Raw genomic sequence first — 21261 nt, forward strand, 5'->3', positions numbered from 1 at the left:
CTTTTATTTAAACGAATTATAACGTTCGAGTATGGAATCGTGAATAGACGTTTCTTATCGTGATTTGATTCGGGAGTTTGGTTTTATTATTGCCGATTTTTGTAGCGATAGTATAGATTCGTTGTTGGAAGATATGTATTGATAAGGTTGTATGAGGAGTTTATGGGAATAGTAATCGTATATTTTGATGGTGAAGTTGAACTTTGGAAAAATGGGATCGATTTACTATTGAATGGTTTATTACAGAGTTCATCGTTAATTTTGATCGAAATTTATGGACAATGAGTGAATATTAAAACGGATTTTATTTTGGGACGATATTATTCCAGAAGAAATTCGTTTTTACGTCAATTACGAATACCTTAATAAATTTTTATTTTCATATTATTTTCATCATCCACTATGGATGGAATATAAATGGAATTCTTTAAAGATAGGAAGTTAGTTGCTTCAATAATAATATTATTTTTCTAATTTCTCGGAATTCAAAAGACGCAATAGATATTCCTCGAGCATCCGCTGCGTTTAATTTATTTTTGTTCAACTTCGCCACGGGATATTACTTTGTTTAATTTCCTACTTCGTTTCAAGGAAGCTGACATCTCGTTATAGAACAAGTTTGAAAGTTTTACGACGCGTTTATGAGCCATACTTGTCCCAAGAATGACGAAATGACTCGTGATCATGCGGCGGCTTAACATCATTTTTCCATAATAAAAGCGAAATCTACGTGCATAAACGTTTTATGCTCTTGTGTTATTATTCGAGCGATGATAAATTACACAAGTTTTATTAATCTCTATCCTTCTTGCGAAAATTTTTATCCTAATCAAAAGTGAATGATTCCGATAATTTAGCGAAATTACAATAATTTTTTCCATAAAGATTCGATAATTCTTTTTACTAATCATAAGATAAATCCACGTAATAGATAATCGAACAATTCCACGGAAAACAAACGTGGAATTCGGGTCGAATTTAAAAAAATTAAAAACATCACGCAAACAATTTCAACAACGCTCTTTCCAAATTCGATTCCAAAAAAGATTTCCAATGACGGGTATCGAATTTAAAAAAAAAACAGCTGAAAAATTCTCGAAATACATACTCTCATATACGCTCTCGTACGTGGAACGAATAAAAAATTTTCATCGAATGCAGAAGAGAAATAATTTTCCACGCGTTTTCTTACACTCTCTTTTTTTACGTCATCCGGAATAAGAAATCTCCACGCGCACGTTCACCCTTATTAATAAAAAAATAACTCCCCATATCAACCCAGATACACAATCGCGTGTATCAAAAGTACGATAAATCCTTTTAATCCCTCTAATCTCGAGAAGAAAATTATTATCTATTACCCTCGATCAAAATTCGAATCACCTCCGAGTATCGATCGAATAATTCCTTAAAAAAGGCGACGAATTTTCTACGCGCGTATCCGTACACGTAGAGGGCTTAACGACTTTCGTTTGTTGCACGCGGGAATTTATTGTTGGCGTGAAAGGAAACGGAAAAAGGGGAGAAGGAGAGAAAGGAGCCTCGGCAAAGTTCCGAGGAAGAAGGGATTTCTTTTTCCTCGTTACTGTTCGGCCGTCGAGTCGAGGGGGAGGGAGGGAGGGGGTAAAGAAGATCCGTAACTTGATTCGATCAAGCACGCCACTTCAGCGGGGCTTTTCGAAGCGTTTCAGATGCTTTTAAGCTCCCCTCTCCCCTCACGTTTTTTCACGTTTCATTTCGTACAACGTTTCAGGCCGCCACGCGAAAATGCGACTCGGGATGAATCCAAAGAGGAGGAGAGAATTATCGCGTCTTCTTCTTCGATCAATCGAATTTTCCATTGATTTGTATTTCTCCTAGTTCGTTTTTCTTTCTTCTTTTTTTTTTCTATTTCGCTGTAAATTAATTTCTGAAATTCTCTTCACTTTCGGGAGAAGATGTATAGTTAATCAACTATGGGATGTGTAACAGTGGAGAAATTCAGTAACTCTGAAAGTAGAAGGAGAGGCGAAAATTATCGAATTATCTCTCTCCTCTTTCGAGAAATATCTTCGAGTTGAATTTTTTTTTTATTTCTCCTGGTTCGTCTCGCGTGTAAATCTTTGACAACTATCCGGGACGAAAATTTTGCTTATTGCGGATAGAGAAAGAAATCGATTTGAAACGTAATTACCTCTCTTCCCTCTTCCTTCAACGTCGTTAATTTTTATCGCTCTCATTCCTTCTTCATTTTGCTTCAAATCTCTTAGTGATTGTTAGCATTGATGATGATAATTGAAAAAAAAAAGAAAACAAAAGAAAATGCAACGAATGAGAGGAGGAATGGGAGAAGCTTCGATTTTTTTTTATCCCTCTCGTTATTAACTCGATGAACGTAGCCGCAATAAATATCCGTTTGGCGATATTTTACAGCGAATCCAAAGCTCTTAAATTTATTCTTAAGCCTTAACCGATACACCAGATAGCTGGAGAATGGTGGATATCGGAGGATAACGTCGTTACAAATAGGAAACGCCTTCCTAGGATTCTTTTTTTTCTCTCTTTTTTTATTTTGGATTAGATGGAGCAAAGAGGATTTTACGAGAGATATCTTTCCCTCTTGCTACGCTTTTTTCGAGAGGAATCTTACTTTCTCGCGCGAATTTCAACGTAACACGAAACTGGGCGAGATTTTTCAAAGCGAATTAAACTTCTTCTTGTTATTCTTCTTTCGTTTGTTCATTTATTTTTTTATTACTCGAGCTTGAGAGAGAAGGATGAGGTCTATTTAATGGTCTTTAATCATTAAAATATTTCAATCGTTTCAGTCGTCGAATATCTGAAAAAGAAAAATTGTATAATACGTTTTCTATTTCTGATTATTCTATTTCATCAAAAATATCGGTTATGAAAGTAAGAAAACTGTAAATGTAATTAAAAGAAAAGAGTTTTCTCCAATCCAATTTTAAATACAGCGAAGAATAGACGGGTGACTTTTTCTCAAGAAATTTTCCATTTTTCGCAGTCGAAAATAATCGTGACCCAATTTTCGAGCGTGAAAAATTGGGGATGAAAAATGTATAACAATGATATATCAATTTGTTATTATTCGTCTCATCCCCGAATTTCATCGTTGCAAATTTCATGGAATCTTGTGGCGATCCGGCATCGCCTCGCTGAAAAATCGTCGCGATTTCCAAGTAAACGGGATTACCCAGAATATCCAACAATGCGAGTGAATAATAGAAAACGAGTGGGTGGACGGGCGGCGTGGAACGGAATTCGGAGATTAGCGGATCGAATGAGTTAAGCCAGGGCATAAGTTTTGCGTTTTATCACTTTTGTTGTCGGCCCACGTTGAAAAATCGAGGCGAGCTTAATCAGCGCGGCTTTTGGAAACTTTCTTGTCCACGTATAAACAAACTCGTAAAATCGATAAGCATAGGAAATATACGGCTTTCTACGTGATTGAAGGGTATTTTTCGAGAGGGTGAGCCTCGCCTCGACGCATTTCTCGCGAGATATTCGATTAACATTCGATGCACGGGCGAAGAAGAAAACGCGAAGTGCGAAATTGGAGAAGTTTATCGAATCTAAAGTTGCAAATTCGTTAAACAATTCACACGAGGAGAGAGTTGTGCAAAGGGATAGTTTTACGAAACTTCATACCTTGGACGATAAATTAGATAATTAAAATTTGTTTCCTTTAGAAGACGAACACGAAATTATTTCTTCTTTTCATCAAAAATATCTGCAATTTGGCTTTAAAATTTTAATTATTCTCTTCTTGCAAACAAATGAAGAAAAAAATTAATAACCTATAATCGGATTCCAAATTCTTTAATAATTTATTGGCGGGAATCGTTGAGACCGCTTCCCTTCTTTCGCGAACGATAAACGGCGATCAGGACAACCGTCGCAAATCGCAATTCCAATCCCTCCCGATTTAATCGGGTACTCGGATCAATAAAGCATACAAACTGTGTGCGTTAGGTCCTCTCGCAAGGATCCCTGTATCCGATCCCCTTGTGAAAGCGAGATTGCGGAGGGTGGTGGCTTTAACCGCGATGGAAATCGAAGACGAGTGAAATATCTGCTTGTTATCGTGGTATGATGTTGGGAAATACGGTGTTATCGCTTCATATTATTCCGGTTGAATGTAATACGAAGAGATGTTAATCTCCATCCACGCGATATTCCAGTCATCGTCGTGCAATTCTTGATTCCACCATGCAAAATACGTTTCCAATTTTCTCAATTCGTTCTTCGCGGATGTAATGATAATTCTTTTATCCTTTGTTCTAAAAATTGTGTAATTAACAATGATCCTCTGTGTTGATATAACTCGATCGAGATATATTCTTTTGCAAACGTGTTAATGGAACGTGAAAATTATCGTCGAAAGGGAAAGAGAGGAGAGAAAGGTAAAAATAACGTGGTCATCATCCGTATCTAAATGGAGCTGGAATTTTCGAAATTTAAAAATTTCCATCGTCTAGTTCCAATTTTCATCTTCTTCCGTATGAACCGTCCTCGCGCGAAACCCTCGACACCGATTATCTCGTTGAACAGAGGAACACAGCTATATTAGGTTTCTGACACGCCTGTTTCTACCTACCAGAGTGCTTTATAACGTCGTATTTCATTTCGAGATGCATACGTACCGTTCAGTATGCATTACGTAGTTACCTGGTTCTGGTGGCAGACAGCTGCTGGATGCAAACACATTTAGCATTGTAACTTTCTAACGAAAAGTTCAATTCGAATTCCGTGTCTGCACATTGTCTCTGATTACTCTGCATGTTACATTTTTGAACCGAAATTTTCGAACCTTTTCAGACGTCTGAACGTTTCTTAAAGAAAAAGAAATATGAATCTTTCATATTTTTCCACGTTTATTAGGAAGTTTTGAAAGAATTTTTGAAAGAATGAGATTTGGAGGATTTTTAAGAATTTTCTTTTTTTTTTTTCGAAGCAAATTTTAATCGATGCCAAGTGTATCCAGGTTTGTTTGTAATGATTAAGAATTCTTATTTTTATTTTCAGGATTAAAATTTTTCTGTAATGAATTTTTCAATATTATTGCATGCTAAATTATTTTGATTCTTGTTTTTAAGGATTTTAAAAGTATGATATAAAATTTCTCAAAGCCAATAACTTTGTTCCAAGATTTTTGTAAGAATTCTTCTTTTTTTTTTTATTTCAGAAAGGTTTTTAAAATAAGAATTTTTAAAGGTAAAAGCGACAAGTATGACACAAAGTGAAAACCTTTTGATATAAAATGTGTCAAAGTTCATCTAGTAATTCTATTTCAAAATTTTAAAAAATTTTTATTTTTAAGAATCTTTAAAAAAGAAAGAAACATTTAAAGGAAAAATTTTTCGATATAAAATTTATCAAAATTCGTTAATAATTTTCTTTAAGGAATTTTTGAAAAAGAATATCTTATCTTCTCAAACATTATCAAAGAATCTTTAATAATAAAAAATTCTAATCTAAATCTTAATAAACATCTTACATTAAAAAATTCTAGATTTAAACAAATTTTATCAATCTTAGATATAATTATTTCTAAATGTCACTAGATATTAATTCCCAAAACTTCCCACTGGAAATTTACTGTAAAAAGTAACCAGAATTCAGTTTCTTACCATATAATTTATTATTCGATCAAAATGAATTTAATTTCCTAAACAAATTTTACCAATATTCGAAAATTACAAAATGAGAAATGCATAAATTAATCATCGAATATCCGGGCATATTTCTTTCGACAGAGAGACGAGGAATTCTTCACGCTCGATGTTTGGTGTTCTAAAATTAAAAAATCTTTCCCTTTCCTTTTTCTTCCTCGAAATTTACCACCACTCGTATTTGCGAACGTGATTCCACTGTGTTTTCTCGTAACGTTCCTTTTAACAGAAAATGATTTATCCAAGGAAAAATTGTACACACAGTGTGCGACCCGATTTTACGACCTAATTGACGGTTTCTCTTGCAGTGCTACTCGTTCTACTTTGCGTTTCACTGCTTCCTGTTTTTTTTTTTTTATTTTATTCTCTTTTCCGATATATGTTCGTCCACCACCAGTGAAATATTCTCTCTCTTCTTAAATCTTAAATTTTTTTTCTCCTATTTTATACTTTTGGCATCGTCGCAGGGAGGAAGAAAACTGACTTTAATATTTAAAACGATGTCGAATTTTTCCTCTTGTCTCTCGTGTTAAAAATTTAATCCCTCGTTGATGTATTATTCGAACAAGATAAACGTGAAGCAGAGATTTTTTTTTAAGATATTGATGTTGAAAAGAATTTTTAAGTGAAGAAGTGTCTCGCCATGATGGAGTGTCATCCTGGAAAAAAGAAAAATTAGAAAAAGAAAGGATATAAATCAACGAAGTAAATAAATGTTAAGATGATAAAAATCTATTCGATCGTTAGCCTTTGTTTCAAAGAAAATTAACATTTTGATAATTTATTTTTAAAGAAGAAATTTTCTTTTTGTCGAAGTAGATTTTTTTATAAAAAAAAAAAAGAAGGGAAGAAGAGGAAATTTGCAGTGACGTAGAAAGTTTCTCCGAAAATTTCGTCACACGAGGAGCCCGATTTTAGATCGAGCTTCCACGTAAGCTGTACGTGATTCAGATTCGATTACAACGTCATGGCACAGAATGCAAATTGTAAACTTCGTTGCTGTCAGAACAGCGTACATAAAGATCCATACCGACAAGATTTTTCTCGTGAAATTATATTCGAGAAATATTTAATAAATTATAAATCATTTCAATGATCAGATATATTCGCCGTTTCAAATTTTCAAACGGGCAAAATTGAATTTTCTTGGATCTTGAAATTTGCCACTTTTCTCGTATTTCTATTTATCCATTTTCTACCGTTCTTTCGTTTATCCTTTCTGCGATTTATTCATTATCGTTCAATTTTAAGTAATTTTCTACAGGTGGTTCGGTTTCATTTTTTTTCTTTACTTTAATTTCTATTCAAAATTCTTTTTCTGGAAACGAGAAAAAATTGTAAATTCGTTTTGTAGGAACAGACACGTGTATTTGATTGGTAGAAAGATAATCTAAGACGATCCAGATAAGACTTTTGCAGAAAATATCGTAGTTTAAATAAAAATTGTACGAGCATACAGTCTTCTCGTGCAAAAGTCACATTAACGTGTCACTTTTCGTCCACATCTCGTGAAAATTGACTTAATGGATTATTACGACAGTTTTCGATCTTTCATATTAATATTCATCACGTTATGCAAAAATGGAAATTCTCTGAATTTGTTCCACCATACTTCTCGATCGAGAATATTTTGTTAGCGGGGAAAAAAATTTTAATTTGTTTAATACACCGTTTCCCGACGGTGTGGTTTGTCATTCCCAAGCTGGGGAATCATGAAATATTTTCTCGAAAGATTATCCCTTATTTTTAATTGGCAAAGTTTGATATTTAAAACGTACATTTTTAAAAATTTTTTTTAAATTTTAATTTTTAAATTTCTCTTCGTTATGTATAGAGACAGATAATTAAGTAAATAATTGGAAAAAAATTTGATCAAGAATACCTAAAAGAATTTTTGATCAAAAAAAAAAAAAGAAAGAAAGAAAGAAAGGAAATTCCATTTCTTTGTGGTCTCTTGAAGAGTTGAACAATTTGAAAACGCGTGAGAGAATTGCAGTGTTAATTTATCAGAATCATACGGGCAATAACGTTTCTTTTTCCGCTAGGTGAGATGTGTAAATTCTTTTAAATGGATCGCAGTTTCATCCTATCGTCGGTCCAAGGTTTATTTTGAATAGCAACGAACGATGGATGTGTCTGGTCGGTATCCGGGTTAATCCACTTGGGCTTCAATTTCTATTCTTGAAGTTGCCTCTCCTTTTCCCTCCTACACTCCTCGCCTTCACGCCTTTATAATCATTGTTGAATTATTTTCCTTTCTATCTGTGTGTACAAAAAAGTACAATTCAATATGAATTATATTGTGTATTATTATTATTTAAATTACAAGTATGCAACTACGAATGGTGGATTAAAATGTTAACTAGACGAAAAAGATTTGTATTAATTAATTATACATAAAATATATCTCTCGTGCGTTCAATATCTATAATTTAAATTAATTTATTTGAAAATTTTTCAATTATAATTATATTCTTTTATATATACACATTTTATTTTAATATTAAATCTCTGTATCGCAATACTATCGATTCGATCCCTGTTTCCTTAAATTAAAAATTAAACATTTAAGAACTCTTGTTCCAATAATTTTTCACAATCGAAAAATCACATACTTCTCGAATTTTTCGATACACGAATGAAATTTTAAATTTTCATCCAACTTAAAAATCTAATCGAGATTATTTTTTTCAATATATTTTCAATCTTGAAAATAATTCCAAATTTTTATAATATTTAAATCACATTGATATTCGATCGCTAACGTCGATGCTGATTTATCGAAGGTCGCCGCATGCGAGAAAAATTTCGATAGATTTCGTGCCGTGGGATAAATGATGAATTCCGATCGAACCGTTTATGCACCGGAAATGGACGAGGGAGGTAATGGTGTCGTACGTGTGCCCTCGCAACGTGTAAAAATCGTGCGAATTCATCACGATCGATATTTTGTTGCCTTTTAATTCCTTTCTTTTTTTCCATTCATTTATTCATTCATTCCCTCCCAAATATACACACATACACACGCAAATGCGTATACAAATGTTTGCCACGTTTCAAATCTAGAGCAGATATTTCCATTTTACGCGACGTTTTATTTATTTTGGAAATTTGTGTCCGTCCTTAATTTTGCCAGGAATTACGACTTCTTATTTCTATCTTCGAATTCCGTATTTATTTTTTTTTTTACGTTTGGAATATATTATACATCGCGTCGATCCTCCACGATTTTTCTTCGATCGCCCATTAATTCTCACCCCATTGTTACAACCCGATTCGATTCAATGTACGATTAAAGCGAATCACCCGAAACGTTCGTATGAAATTTCGATTCCTTTGTGTTACATTCGTTGAACGAAACGTTTATCCCTTGCATTCTCTAATTAACGTTTAATTTCTGTTCCCCGATTTTTTCATATTTTTATCGTGGGATTAAAATAACTCTTTAAACTTTATCGAAACTTATGATTAGAAAAATCCGGGCAATTTTTCGAGAATAATTGTTACTCCATTTGAAAAGTTGAATTAAACGAACAATTTTATATAAAGAATAAAAAACATTGCTTCGTTGTTTACTGCCAGACAATTCCCCTTTTCCAATTATTGCTCCGAATAAATTTTAATTTCTCGTGTTCTCGCATATCATCAAACGTTCGGTTATTTACGAATTCGTGTACTCGTTTTTCTCGTACGATCCTCTCGAGTTTCGTTTCATCGGGGCAAGGAAAAAGAAGAAAAACAGTTCGCGGATGGAGCGTAGACACGGAGGAGGAGAGTACCGTTCGAGCTGTAAAGCAATTGAGCAAACTTTAATTTCTGCGTGCACGTGTACCTCTTCATAATGAAATACTTTTCGATTCAGGAAGCTGGAAAAAAATTTATTCGCAAACGGTTTCCTCGACTAATGATGCTTTTTTTTTCTTCTTCTTCTTCTTTCATGGAAATTTTTTTTTTCACGAGATATCTCATTTTAATCCAATTATAATTGCACACCGTGAAAAAAGTGTTCGAACGTTTTCGAGGATAATATGATTTCGTGTAATTTAATCGGATGGTGGAAAAGTCGTGAGAAATATTTATGTTTTTATTTACAGATTATCCCCAATAATTTATATACGATCAAAACCCTTCAAGATAAATTATTTCATCTCTGAAAAATCACTGAAAAAAAATTGTTCGAAACAAGTGTTACCTTAAAAGATTTTGGGATCATTCTTTATCTTGTAAGGAGATCGAGTAAGTTTACTCAAAAAAGAGTTATAAAAATTATCATCTACAATTGTAACACTGCATTTTACTTGGAGAATATTTCAAAAATTTTCTTTCAAAATTTATTATAATATTCTCGAATATTATCCATCCACCTGTAAAAAAGAAAAAAACAACAATAATAATTTTCAATTTAACTCAAAGGATTAAAACTTAAATATCCACGAGCCGCTTTCCTTAATCCTTAAGGGTGGGATAATTAATAAACGAGGCACTCTTAACAAAACCGAGACACGTTTTCGCGCGATCCTTATACACGAATTTTGCTTTTTCTTGCTTTTTTCTTCCCAACTTTTAATCATATATATATAACAAGATTGCACGAGGCGGAAACTAATATTAATTTGTGGGTCCATCGTTTAAAATTGATCAGGAAGGGCGGGATGTAAGTGTAAATTCAAGCTTGCCTCTTTGTTTCCGTGTCTGTGACACCAATGGCGGGGAAAATGTTACGAGGAAGGGGTTGCACGAACGTAAGGCGACGTGACATATTCTCCGCATTTCTTGTACCATTTTCAACTCGACGGGGGTGGTGCAAGATAGTTTTTAAACGATATTTCGGATATTTTCGTAAATACACGAAGCAGAACGGATTTATCGGTTACAATATCTGTAAAATTTTATTAAAAACTTCGTTTGGAAGAAAATTGTATAACAATATACCCTATGTTTCGGATTGATATTTATTTATTTGCCAATTTTTTAAAAGGAAAAGATTCTTCCGTTTTTTAATTTTTGCGAATATTAGTATTTGAAATCGTTGCATTTTTGAGAAAAATTTCGACTCGCGTGTTTCTTTTCCTTCTTCGAACATATTTACGGTAAAAGAAGAAAATCTTTTAATACAATCTATCAAGCTAAATTGACATAGGGAGAAAAAGAATCGAATATTCCAAATTCGTCAGAGAAATCACAACAAACAAACTTCTAAACCATGATCCAAATCTTAAAAGAAAAAAAGAAAACGAAATTGGAAAAACAATTCGCACGACACAATCGGAGGGAAACGGTGACGATGAGTCAAGCGGTTGAGGTGTTCCCCGCCGTTTTATTTTAATCGTGACACGCCAGTCGAACAAGGTACAACGATGCCGTATTCGTGTCAAGATCAATGCGAGAAGAAGACGAAGACGAAGACGAAGAAGAAGAAGAAGAAGAAACGAGTGGCACGTTTCTGAGGACCCTGAAGGGAAAAGCCTCGTAAAAATAAATTCACAAGCGAAAAAAGGGGGTTAAAATTGTCATTCCTTTTCTCCAATCTAATTCTCCAATTTAATTCCGTGTCATCGAATACAGAAAACGCGTGTTCGTACCAGTGACACGAAAAACTTGACGCGGACGAAGAGGAGAGAATAGGGGGCTCGGGCACTGGGTCAACTATTTTATTTTCGGCAATAATTTTGAAACGTTCGCGCACTGCCGTTGTTGAACAAGTGCCCGGGAAAATCGTGTTGCCAGATTCCTTCGAGAGGGGCATTGTTATAAAGGTTATTTGGATCTGAGGAAATTAAGATTCGCTCGTTTCCCTTTTTCCTTTTCTTTGTTACATTTATTATCATATTGTTGTTTCACGATAAAATTTCTTCTTGCGTTAGCTTCGATTTTTAACGTGTTTTCATAACGTGATACAAGTTAGATGCTTGGTTTCTTTATTCTTAAATTAAAACTCGAAGGGACTGTTCAGGAGTATGATTGATTAATTGGTTTCATTTCGACGAAAGAGTTGTCGTTTCTCTTTTCTTTGCTATTAAGGCAATTTAACTCTTCTTGACTCGCATTAAAATAGAAGTCGATAGATAAAATTTACTTTCTATTTTCAAGTTCAAAGTTTTTCTCATTCTCTCTCATCAAAATTACTAACTCGATCAACTCACGATTCAGTCACCACGTGATTAATCATACCGCGTTATCCGAACAATTAAATATTCCGAAATTATAATACGTTATCTGTACAATTACAATTTTTTCACTTCTCCATTCCTCTTATTTTTTAATTCAAAGTGGATTACGTTTCCCTTCTGCTCACAAATACGAAGAAAATTTCCTCTCTCTTCCCTCCTGCTCCTTATTTACCATCCTATCGTTAAATTAATTAACATCGCTCCTTTAATCGTGAAACCAAAGAAAGAAAGATTTTAGAGAAGACCGATATTCGACAACATCGCTCGTTTCCCGTGAAACGCGTGAAAGGAAACGTTGATATCCCTCCTCTCTCTCTCCCCCCTCGTGAAAGTTGAAAAATTCCGTTTTCCTGGCAGGGATCGAATAAAGGGTTTCGCGTGGAAAAACTCGGATTGGATTCGTGCGCCGCTACCACGTAAATTAGAAATCTCTCCTTGTTGATTGCGAACAATTAAAATGTGTTTCGTCGATGTTCGTGATTCGTGCATTTTCCGTGTTAATTAAAAATCTCGTATTTTAAAGGGAGAGAAGGGAGGAGGATTATATTCGAGTGTAACTTCGAGGGTGTTGATTAATTTGTTGGAAAAGTTGGTTAGAAGTCGTGGAATTATAATATTGCGAATAATTGGGAAGACGCGCTCAACTTTGTATATTTCGCGATATTTGAGGAGCAGGGACGAATATTCGAGAGTTATCTCTTGCGACGAAAATTAAAATTAAAATTTACTTCGAGAATTTGTAAAAATTTAATTCAATAATTCAAAGCATCCCCACGTTACTTCGATTCTTCTCCCATTTTAAAAAGGAATTCCTCTTCGAGTCGACTTTCGGGTTCATCACGAGACACGTCCGTTCTATATCTTTCACGAACCCGACTTTCGAGCAACGCTTCGCAATTCCCCGCAGAATCTTCGATCTGGAACATTGAAAACTTTGCCGAGGAAACCTCGTAACTAATTTCTTTGATTCGTTCGAAACTCCTCGATTAAGGAAGCAGAAGGGGCTTCGTGTCACGTTTTCGAACCATTGAACGCGAGATCGAGCATCCCGAAACTTTTTCCCTTTCCTCTTCTCTTATATCGTATATATATATAATTCAATCGTATGTACAATCATATTTCATGGAAAAATTGTATTTCATTGTCGTGGGGAAAGGCTATCGTTGTTAAAAAAAAATCACGTTGTTAAATTATCGTGAAGAATAATTCTTCTAAAAAGAGAGAAGAAACAGTATTGTCGTAACGCATTTTAATTGTGTCGCGAAAAGAATTGTTTCGATTTAAAATTCATTGGTTCGCGAAGGTAAATAAAATTAAACGGATGGAATTTCGATGCAATTTCATCAATTTTCCTTCCTCTAAACTCTGACTTTTCACACTGCAAGTATACACCCCTACTCAGAGGGAGGGTAGCGCGAAAGAGAAGGCGATTAATAAACGAGAATTCGAAAGGGACAATGGGTGATGGAGCCTCGCTTTGGAACGAGAGGCTGCGGGTGTACAAAAACTCGTTAAATTCGAAGACCAAGAGCAATTCTTTCGTTCCTCGCTTTCAAAGATCTTATCTAACTTTACCCCTTTTGCTTCCGGAATTTTTCCATCCCCCCACTTCAATTCTTCTTCCATTTTAAAATGGGATTCCTCTTCGAGTTCGAGTCGATTTTCCCTGGAACGAAGGGGAGACACCAGGGGGGGCATCAGCCGTTTTTACCTTTGCCCGCGTGAATATTCAATCAAAGTTTCTTATTTAACGGGATAAACGGGCGAAATTTTTGTATAAATGGAAAGTAAAAAGGCTTTGATAGTCATTTCTTTTATCATCGAGAACGGAGAAAAATTCTTTTCGTGCACAAATAAGAAAATTATCGTTAATTGATCGATGGTATTTTTATAGAGATAAGAAACTATGATTAAAAAAAAAAAATCTGAAACATTTGCTAGATGTTAATCTTTTTTGGTTTTACATTTTAAAAAGCTAGGTAAATTATAGACTGTATGGAAAAGAGAAATAATTAAAAAAAAAAAAAAAAGCTAGTCGACATATGCATTCAAATCAAACATATTTTTCGACAACTTTAATTCCCCATGTCCCGTTCCAATTAAAACTCCACCGACCAAAAATCACGGAATGAAACGAAAACCATCCGCCATATATTCGGGACAAGAATCTGGGGATAATTTTATTTTGATAAAATAATATAATAAAGATACATTTGTAACAATATACGGATCTTATATACGCATCTTTTCCATTTCTTTTCTCGAAACTCATTCCATTTACAGATTTCTCTAGACAGCTTTATTGTTTCAAGGTTTTTTTTTTTTTTATTTTCTCTCTCAAGAATTTCTCCCTCTTCTTTATGTACTCTTGGAAGTAATAAGAAGTATTTTTGGAAGTACTTTCAAGCGTACGTACGTAGCGTATGGGTGGAGACAGTGTTTTCTCTTAAATTTTCTTGGCCCATTGTTATCTTTTATATACGTCCTCTATCTCTATCCTTATTTATTCCTGCGCCCATCCTTCTTGAAATTCTACTGTTCTTTTTTTATGAATTCCTTGTCCTTTTTTCATTCTCGCCTATGCTCTTTTTATTTTTATATTCCTTTCTTTCAACAAAACTCGTTACTAATTTATTCATCTTAAGGTTAAACCATCGCGAATAAATAAAGAGAAACAGGGAAAAACGATAAAACTTTCGCTAAATATTTACTGGATATTTTAAAACGTTGAATAAAAGATGTAGAGTTAAAAATCTCACTCGTTAAAATTTTGCATAAATTTTTGAAGGACGGTTTCTAATAAATACCTACGATCGATTTTCGCTCCAATTTTTTTCGCACGATCGAAATTAAATGGAAAACAATATCGATATTTATCGACCGTTCAATCCCTGGTTTTATTCCACTCTCGAGTAGTAATTTTGCACGGGAAATTCGTGCTCTTCTTTTCTTCTTTTTCATGAAATATTCTCGTATTCTCGCATTCCTCGAAAAGATTTTTCTGAAAATTTTATCTCGTCGTACTCTTCCATCGTCTCGAGACTTTCCTCCTTTCAACCTTTCCCCTTCGAGTAATATCATCCACGATTCTTCTGTCTCTCTTTAATAAAGAAGGGCGTGCTGTTTCTAGTTAGGTATCTATCCATTCATTGGAATCCATCACGGGGAAAGAAGAGAGAAAAAAGTTTCAAAGGAAGATCCTTTCTTTATCCTTGTTGGATTTCTTTTCTTTCGTGTTATTGCAAAGATAAATCGGCCGCGGAGCCAGATTCTATTCCGTTACCAATTTTTTCCCCATATCTTCTAATGGAAGGAATTCTTAATTAAAATCACCGATTGTGTTAAGAACAAATCGATAGAATAAAATTAATTAAAATAAAGTTCTATTCCATGAATTTTTCGCCACTATTTTCTATTGATATAAAAAAGAAATAAGTCTCGATAAAATCCAGACTTTCCTTCCTTGTATCTTTCTAATTTCTCGAAATTCTAGAACTAGGTTGTTAATTTTTCTCTTTTTATCTTGAGATAAATTTAAATTCGGATCCAACCGTTTCGATACGACGCGCATCGCCCTTCATCAGCCAGGTGCGTAACGTCAACGCGAACAGGCTGAAAATTTGCGGTGCATTATCCCTGGGAAGCTAGCGATGGGCGCGAGTCGCTTCCCTCCTTTTCTTCAAACGATCGACAGTTGGATCAACGATATCCTATATCCTCGACGAGCAATTTTCAAAAGGACCCAAACGATAGATTCAGATAGGTAAATAATTAAACGAAACCACGATGTCGGAAGGAAGAGATCTACGAAGAGAGAATGGTTGGCCAACGTGAAACGTCGAAAATGCCGCCAGAACCGTTGCCGCCCCTCACACGTGTGCGAAGGAATTTCAAGTGGCGGTGGGCGATGGCTGGTTAAATGCAAACTTGTCCTGATGCCAAGTAAAGCCAATTACCGCATAATACCGCCGCCCCCGTTAGTTTGTTCTTTCACTGGAACGCGGCGGTGGAGAGACCTTGCCACGATTAAGAAGCGCAACTGGCACACCGTTCCCCTCCAAAATAAGGAGGGGAGGAAGAGGAGAGAGAGAGCCAGATTTTGCTCCAATTTGGAATTTGCTTTATCGTTTAACCGGGAATTGGGAAATTTAAGTGTATCGTGCTCGAAGTTGTGCAGAATTTGGGTCGTGGGTGGGCGGGGAAGTTCGATAATGAGGGGGGGAATCCGCTTAGAATTTCTTCGAGTTTCTCAAAGATTTAGGATACTTTGAGGATTTTGAAACTTTAAATTTATTTTGCGCGGGATCTTTAAATTTTTCTTTCTTTTTTTTTTTCGAAATATTTGAATTTTCCAATTAAATCTCCGAATTCGTAATCTTTTAATTTCTGCAAACCATCGCGTTTCAAATTTGGCAATTATTGAATCTAAGAATCTTTATAAAATATTCGATTCGTTAAATTTTCGAAGCTTGGAGAATGTTTAAATATTTTTCAATTGCTCAAGTTTCGAAATAAGAAAAATAAAATAAAATGGGACTCACAAATCTCGCCGTCCATTGTAAAATTGTTTTCCGGTTACCGATAAATAAAAATTCATTCTTCCGTTCCGCCGATTCATTTTTCTTCCGAACGTTGTTGCATTCGTTACGCTATTTATCATCCGCAATTCCGCAATTTCAGGAACTTTCTCAACTTCATCGGCTTCGTTCGTTTATAAAGATTGATCGGCGTGCAACGATCAGCATCGCCTTGTAGGTATTCTGAAAAAAAAAAAAAAAATATTCATTAGTCACTGTCCTAATATATCATACCTTTATCCAGAAACGTTCCGACTCATGGGACCGAATCATTTATTAAAGCAAGCACACCTGAACCCTCTCTCGCCAAATGTCCTGCAAAAATAAAAAGCGAACACTTTAATTCAGTGTTTATCCTTAAATGCATGGTGCTACCCTTTGGCCAGATATATTCGTGCAGTTTGATCGATTTATGGAAATGGACGGTAACGCGAAAATATTATTAAAATGTGTAAATTAACGATAATCCCTATTATGTGGGATCGGTCGATTTAAATAATTTAAAATTTTAGAAAGATATTTCCCTTGATTTTAAACATTGGATTCGAAGTTGGAATTAAATTTAAAAATTGATAAAAATTACTCCTTACGATAGGATAGATGTCCAAAAGTTTCTCGCACGATCAATATTCCATGTAATGAATTTCTGAAGATTTTAAACTTCACCCAATCTTCTATTTAGATTTTATCATTCTTTCCTGCGATACAAATTGGAGAATATTATACTGGAAAGAATCCCAAAACCTCCTCGATCGACAAAATTTTCTATACCCTTTTTTTTACACTTTTTCGCACATTTAAAGATTTCGAAAATTTCCATCGCACCTCTATCCCACCTGAATCCTCGAAACGAATCGCGAAATCGAAATACTCGACTGGGATAATTTTCTCAGTGGAAAAACTTGGAAATCGGCGAAACTCAGCAGCATCCTAGCGTGGAAACAAACGTCTCGTGCACGACTCGTGCATTACCGTAATTTCTCCACGAATATTGTAGCGAGATATATATATATCGATGGGCGCACTTGCCGATTAAATAGCCTTTCGCAGGTTGGAAATTGAAATCCTGGAGGAACGAGCCGACAACGGGCCAGGATTAATCGATCTGTATCGTTTGCGTAATGCAACAGGCACCGATACGCGATCGAGCGTGAACGTAACAACGCTGTTTCCGATGCTTTCTATTCACTCGAGGCCTCGTTTCGAGTAAAGTGATCGTTAATTTCCGCGCCGGTGATACCGGCCTATTGTTTCCCGTCAAAATATTCATCGATCAATTGGGGAGGGGAGTGAAAAGGTAATCGTGCGATGAGCATAATAATTGCGATGGAAATTTTCTAAATTTTCGAAATAAATATTTAAATATTTTCGCCCGATCTGCAGATTGTGCAAAGGAAAGGATTTTATTTATTATTTCCAAGTTCCAGACATCGAAATTGAGAATTCTTATTTTTAACAGTTTTGGAAAATTCGAGGATTTTTAAAGGGGGATTTTAACGATTAGGAGGAGTTTGGCGATATTATTATAAGGGATTCAAATATTTAAAGGTTTCAGAATCGAGGAGGTATTCGCGAGTTCGAAAGTTATATCGATCCACCTAAACTTAACCTAAATCCAAATCTTAGAATATCCGCAATCTTCACAAGCATCCTCCACTTCCTCCATTTCTCTTTGAAACTCCATCATCAAACCACTTTCACCGATAAACACCACGTTAAACTTTAATTTCTCTTACGGGAAAGAGCAACAACCAGAACCACCACTCCTCTCCTCCTGTTTCCCCATCGACATCCATACACGTCCATTCCAACTAAAATCCAACCAACGAAAAGACGTTCGTTAAATGTATATACTCGAACACGATCGAATACATCATCTCTCGAATGATTCCTTTGCATCTCTCTCGACCGATGCTCGTAATTTTTGAGGAAACGAGGCAAGAGCAACGAAAAAACAGAGAAAGAGAGAGAGAGAGAGAAAGAGAAAAGGGGAAAAGGGATTGAAAAAAAAGGAGTGGAAGAACAAACAGTTGTGGAAGGAAACACGGTGAGGGACAAAAAGGGATGGAGAGCTGGGGGAGGAGTGAAACGGCGCGAAATAAAAGGAAGAACAAACGTAGTGTGCGGGAGGTAGATGTCATTCAATCTCGTTCACCGGCCCCCTCGTGGATCCGGATAAAAAATATTGTTTTTCATTCCCTCCCCCTCGACACTTTTTCGCCCTCTCTCCTTCTTTTTTCTCCCCCTCCCTTCGAACGCGCCATTCCAAGCCAGGCAACAAACGTGTCTCTCCCCTCTTCCCACTTTTTCGACGCCGGTTAAAAAATGGGTTAATGGCTTCTGTGCTTGGTCGCGCGTACGACCTTCGATTCCTGTTACCTTTTTGAGAAGGGATTGTTAGAGCTTTTTTTTTTTTTTGGTGATCGAGAGCTTTGAATTGGACGATCGAAGGATTTTTTTTTTTTCTTTGTGAGTTACGATTGTGGATGAGGTTTATTTTGCGGGTTTCTTTTTTCGATCGCACCAGGATCGTACGATTTTTTTTAGAGCTTTGAAATTTGAGAGGGTATTTCTTTTGAAATCTGAGAATTTTCAATTTTCGAAGTTTCGAGTTCTTGGAATTTCGAATAATCTAAAAGTTGCAAATTTTTTAAATTTCGAATTCGATCAATTTTTTAAAAAAAAAAATATATGTAATTCACACGAATCATCTAATCTTCTATATACTTTTCACAATCTTGAGAAATTTTCCAACGATCTATCTAGAGTAAAAAAAATAATCCTAGAGATATAATATAAAGGGTGTAATTAGCCAGGGATTGGATTAAAAAAACATGAAACTTCACGGTCCAAGCTAAACGAAATTTGCAATCCCTTTGAATCAACGTCCTCTCTCTGTGAAAAACGGGACAGGATTATTCACCCCAAATACAACACCCCGCTTCCTCTACGAAACTTGAACCTGAAACCTTGAACCTGTTCGAGCGAAACGTCAAGACTTAATGAAAGGAAAGTTGGAATCAAATCTGGCCGATTCAGTTTGTTAGCTTCGCAGCAGTCGCAGTGAAACTTAAATCGCGATTAAAAGATCAGCGAGGAAGTTGTTGATTGAAACGGCAATCAGCGCTGAAAATTGCTCGATTTTTGGCGGCCGGTTTCGGATTTAATTCGAAACCCTCTATCAAAGGCCTCTATTATTGCCCTCCTCGTAACGAATATCGAATTAATCCGATTCGTGGCGCGCGCATATAGGGTGTCTAGTTGCAAACGGGGAATGAAAATCGGAAAATTTGCCAATCTGTGAAAAATTATATTTGAAAAAAAGTCGATATATACGTATTCATTCAAATCGTGTATATATAAAATTAAAATATGAATTAATGATTTTTCTACGTGAATAAATTAGCGCTTTACAGAAATATCGATTGCCATCTTCGAAATACGAATTAGGAAATGTACGCAATATAAATTCTCGCGTAATTTTCACTAAATCTATCAAAAATAAATTAATTACTCCGGATGGTTGAGTCTTTCCCCATTTTCTCTGCATCATTTTTTCATAATTTTCCAATAATCCGTTTTTAACTGGACACCCTATATACGAGCACTCGTGGAGGTACACGTGTGGCTTATCCAGAGACGAAATTTTGCTAATTAACAGCGAATAGATGCTATCCACGCGATTGTTTCCTGATTTGTCTCGATAATAATACATACTAACGTACGTAACGAGATCTTTTAAATAATTCTTTTAAATAAATTAATCGATTTAATCGCGAGAGAAGGATTCGAAGAAAACGAATTCTTTAATGTTATTTGCGATTGGACGATCTGAAATTTTGAACGTTGCGCGTGAGAATAGAAAATAATGTGTAAATTGGGCACGTTGGATTACAAATTGTTGCAAATTGCAATGTTTCCCAATGATTATCGATAATTTTCGAATGTCGGGCAGGAAAAATATTTAAATTGTTGCATTTGTTGGATCATGAATGTAAATTCGCGCAGTGTTTGTTCGTTTGTAAATTGAAATGTTTCCAATTATGTTTGACAATTTGAGATTTATAAACGTTGAAGAGATACGGAATGGCAAAATATTATTTAAATATTTAAATAATTACATTTGGAAGATTAATGTGAAAATTCGATTGAATTTAGATTAATGTGTTTGTTCTAAATTAAAAATTTGGAATAAATTGATTTCGATTAAAGTTGGAATAAAGATATAACAACGTATCGAAATAGAAGGAACGTAGTAGAATGCAAGTTTTTTTTTTTTCTTCCGATTAAACTTTCCCTGATTTAATTTTTCCCTGGAATTTAAACTCCCGTAAAACCTCTTACTTCTCTCTCTCTCTCTCTCTCTCTGGACATGCTAACTTGTTAAATTTAATTTAATTTCAATCCAACTGAAATCAACCCATGGAGAAAATCATTCAATCCCGTAAAAAATTTTAATTATTTTTTCTTCTTTTATCGAAACCTCGAATATTCATCTCAAAGAAGAGACGTAAACCTAAATACCATGGCAAATGTTTCAAGCTAAATTTTCAATTTACTCAAAACAAGTGAAATGAATCCAAAATGTAAATTATTTCACTATATATAGACAATTTGCACAGAAATTCTTAAATAAGTAAAATTCATTAATTTCCATCTTCTAATTCCAATTAATCTACACATTCGACGAATATTATCTTCATAATATTTTAAATTACTGGAATTACCCATCTGCAAAAGATTCAATCGAGAAAATAAAGAGGAAATCGCTTAAAGATTAAATTATCTCTCTTATTACGAGATATTAGAATGGAAACACGTGTCGGTACTTGAGAATCGTGC

The 21261-nt window shown here is 34.9% G+C and overlaps 1 protein-coding gene and 1 long non-coding RNA gene across 3 annotated transcripts in view; one reads left to right on the plus strand and one right to left on the minus strand.

Moving 5' to 3' along the window:
- The window catches only part of LOC114576831 (uncharacterized), a 187376-nt gene that overhangs the window by 21224 nt on the left and 144891 nt on the right, over nt 1–21261 (minus strand). The window contains exon 3 of the long non-coding RNA XR_009831118.1: nt 16384–16602. This is a non-coding gene — a long non-coding RNA (uncharacterized LOC114576831). The remainder of the gene's footprint in view (nt 1–16383; nt 16603–21261) is intronic.
- Nucleotides 1–21261, plus strand: part of LOC108000325 (receptor-type tyrosine-protein phosphatase kappa) — a 93795-nt gene that overhangs the window by 15271 nt on the left and 57263 nt on the right. The gene's annotated exons all lie outside the window — the stretch shown is intronic.

Source organism: Apis cerana, linkage group LG9 (genome assembly GCF_029169275.1).
Source record: "Apis cerana isolate GH-2021 linkage group LG9, AcerK_1.0, whole genome shotgun sequence".
NCBI classification, from domain to species: domain Eukaryota; kingdom Metazoa; phylum Arthropoda; class Insecta; order Hymenoptera; family Apidae; genus Apis; species Apis cerana.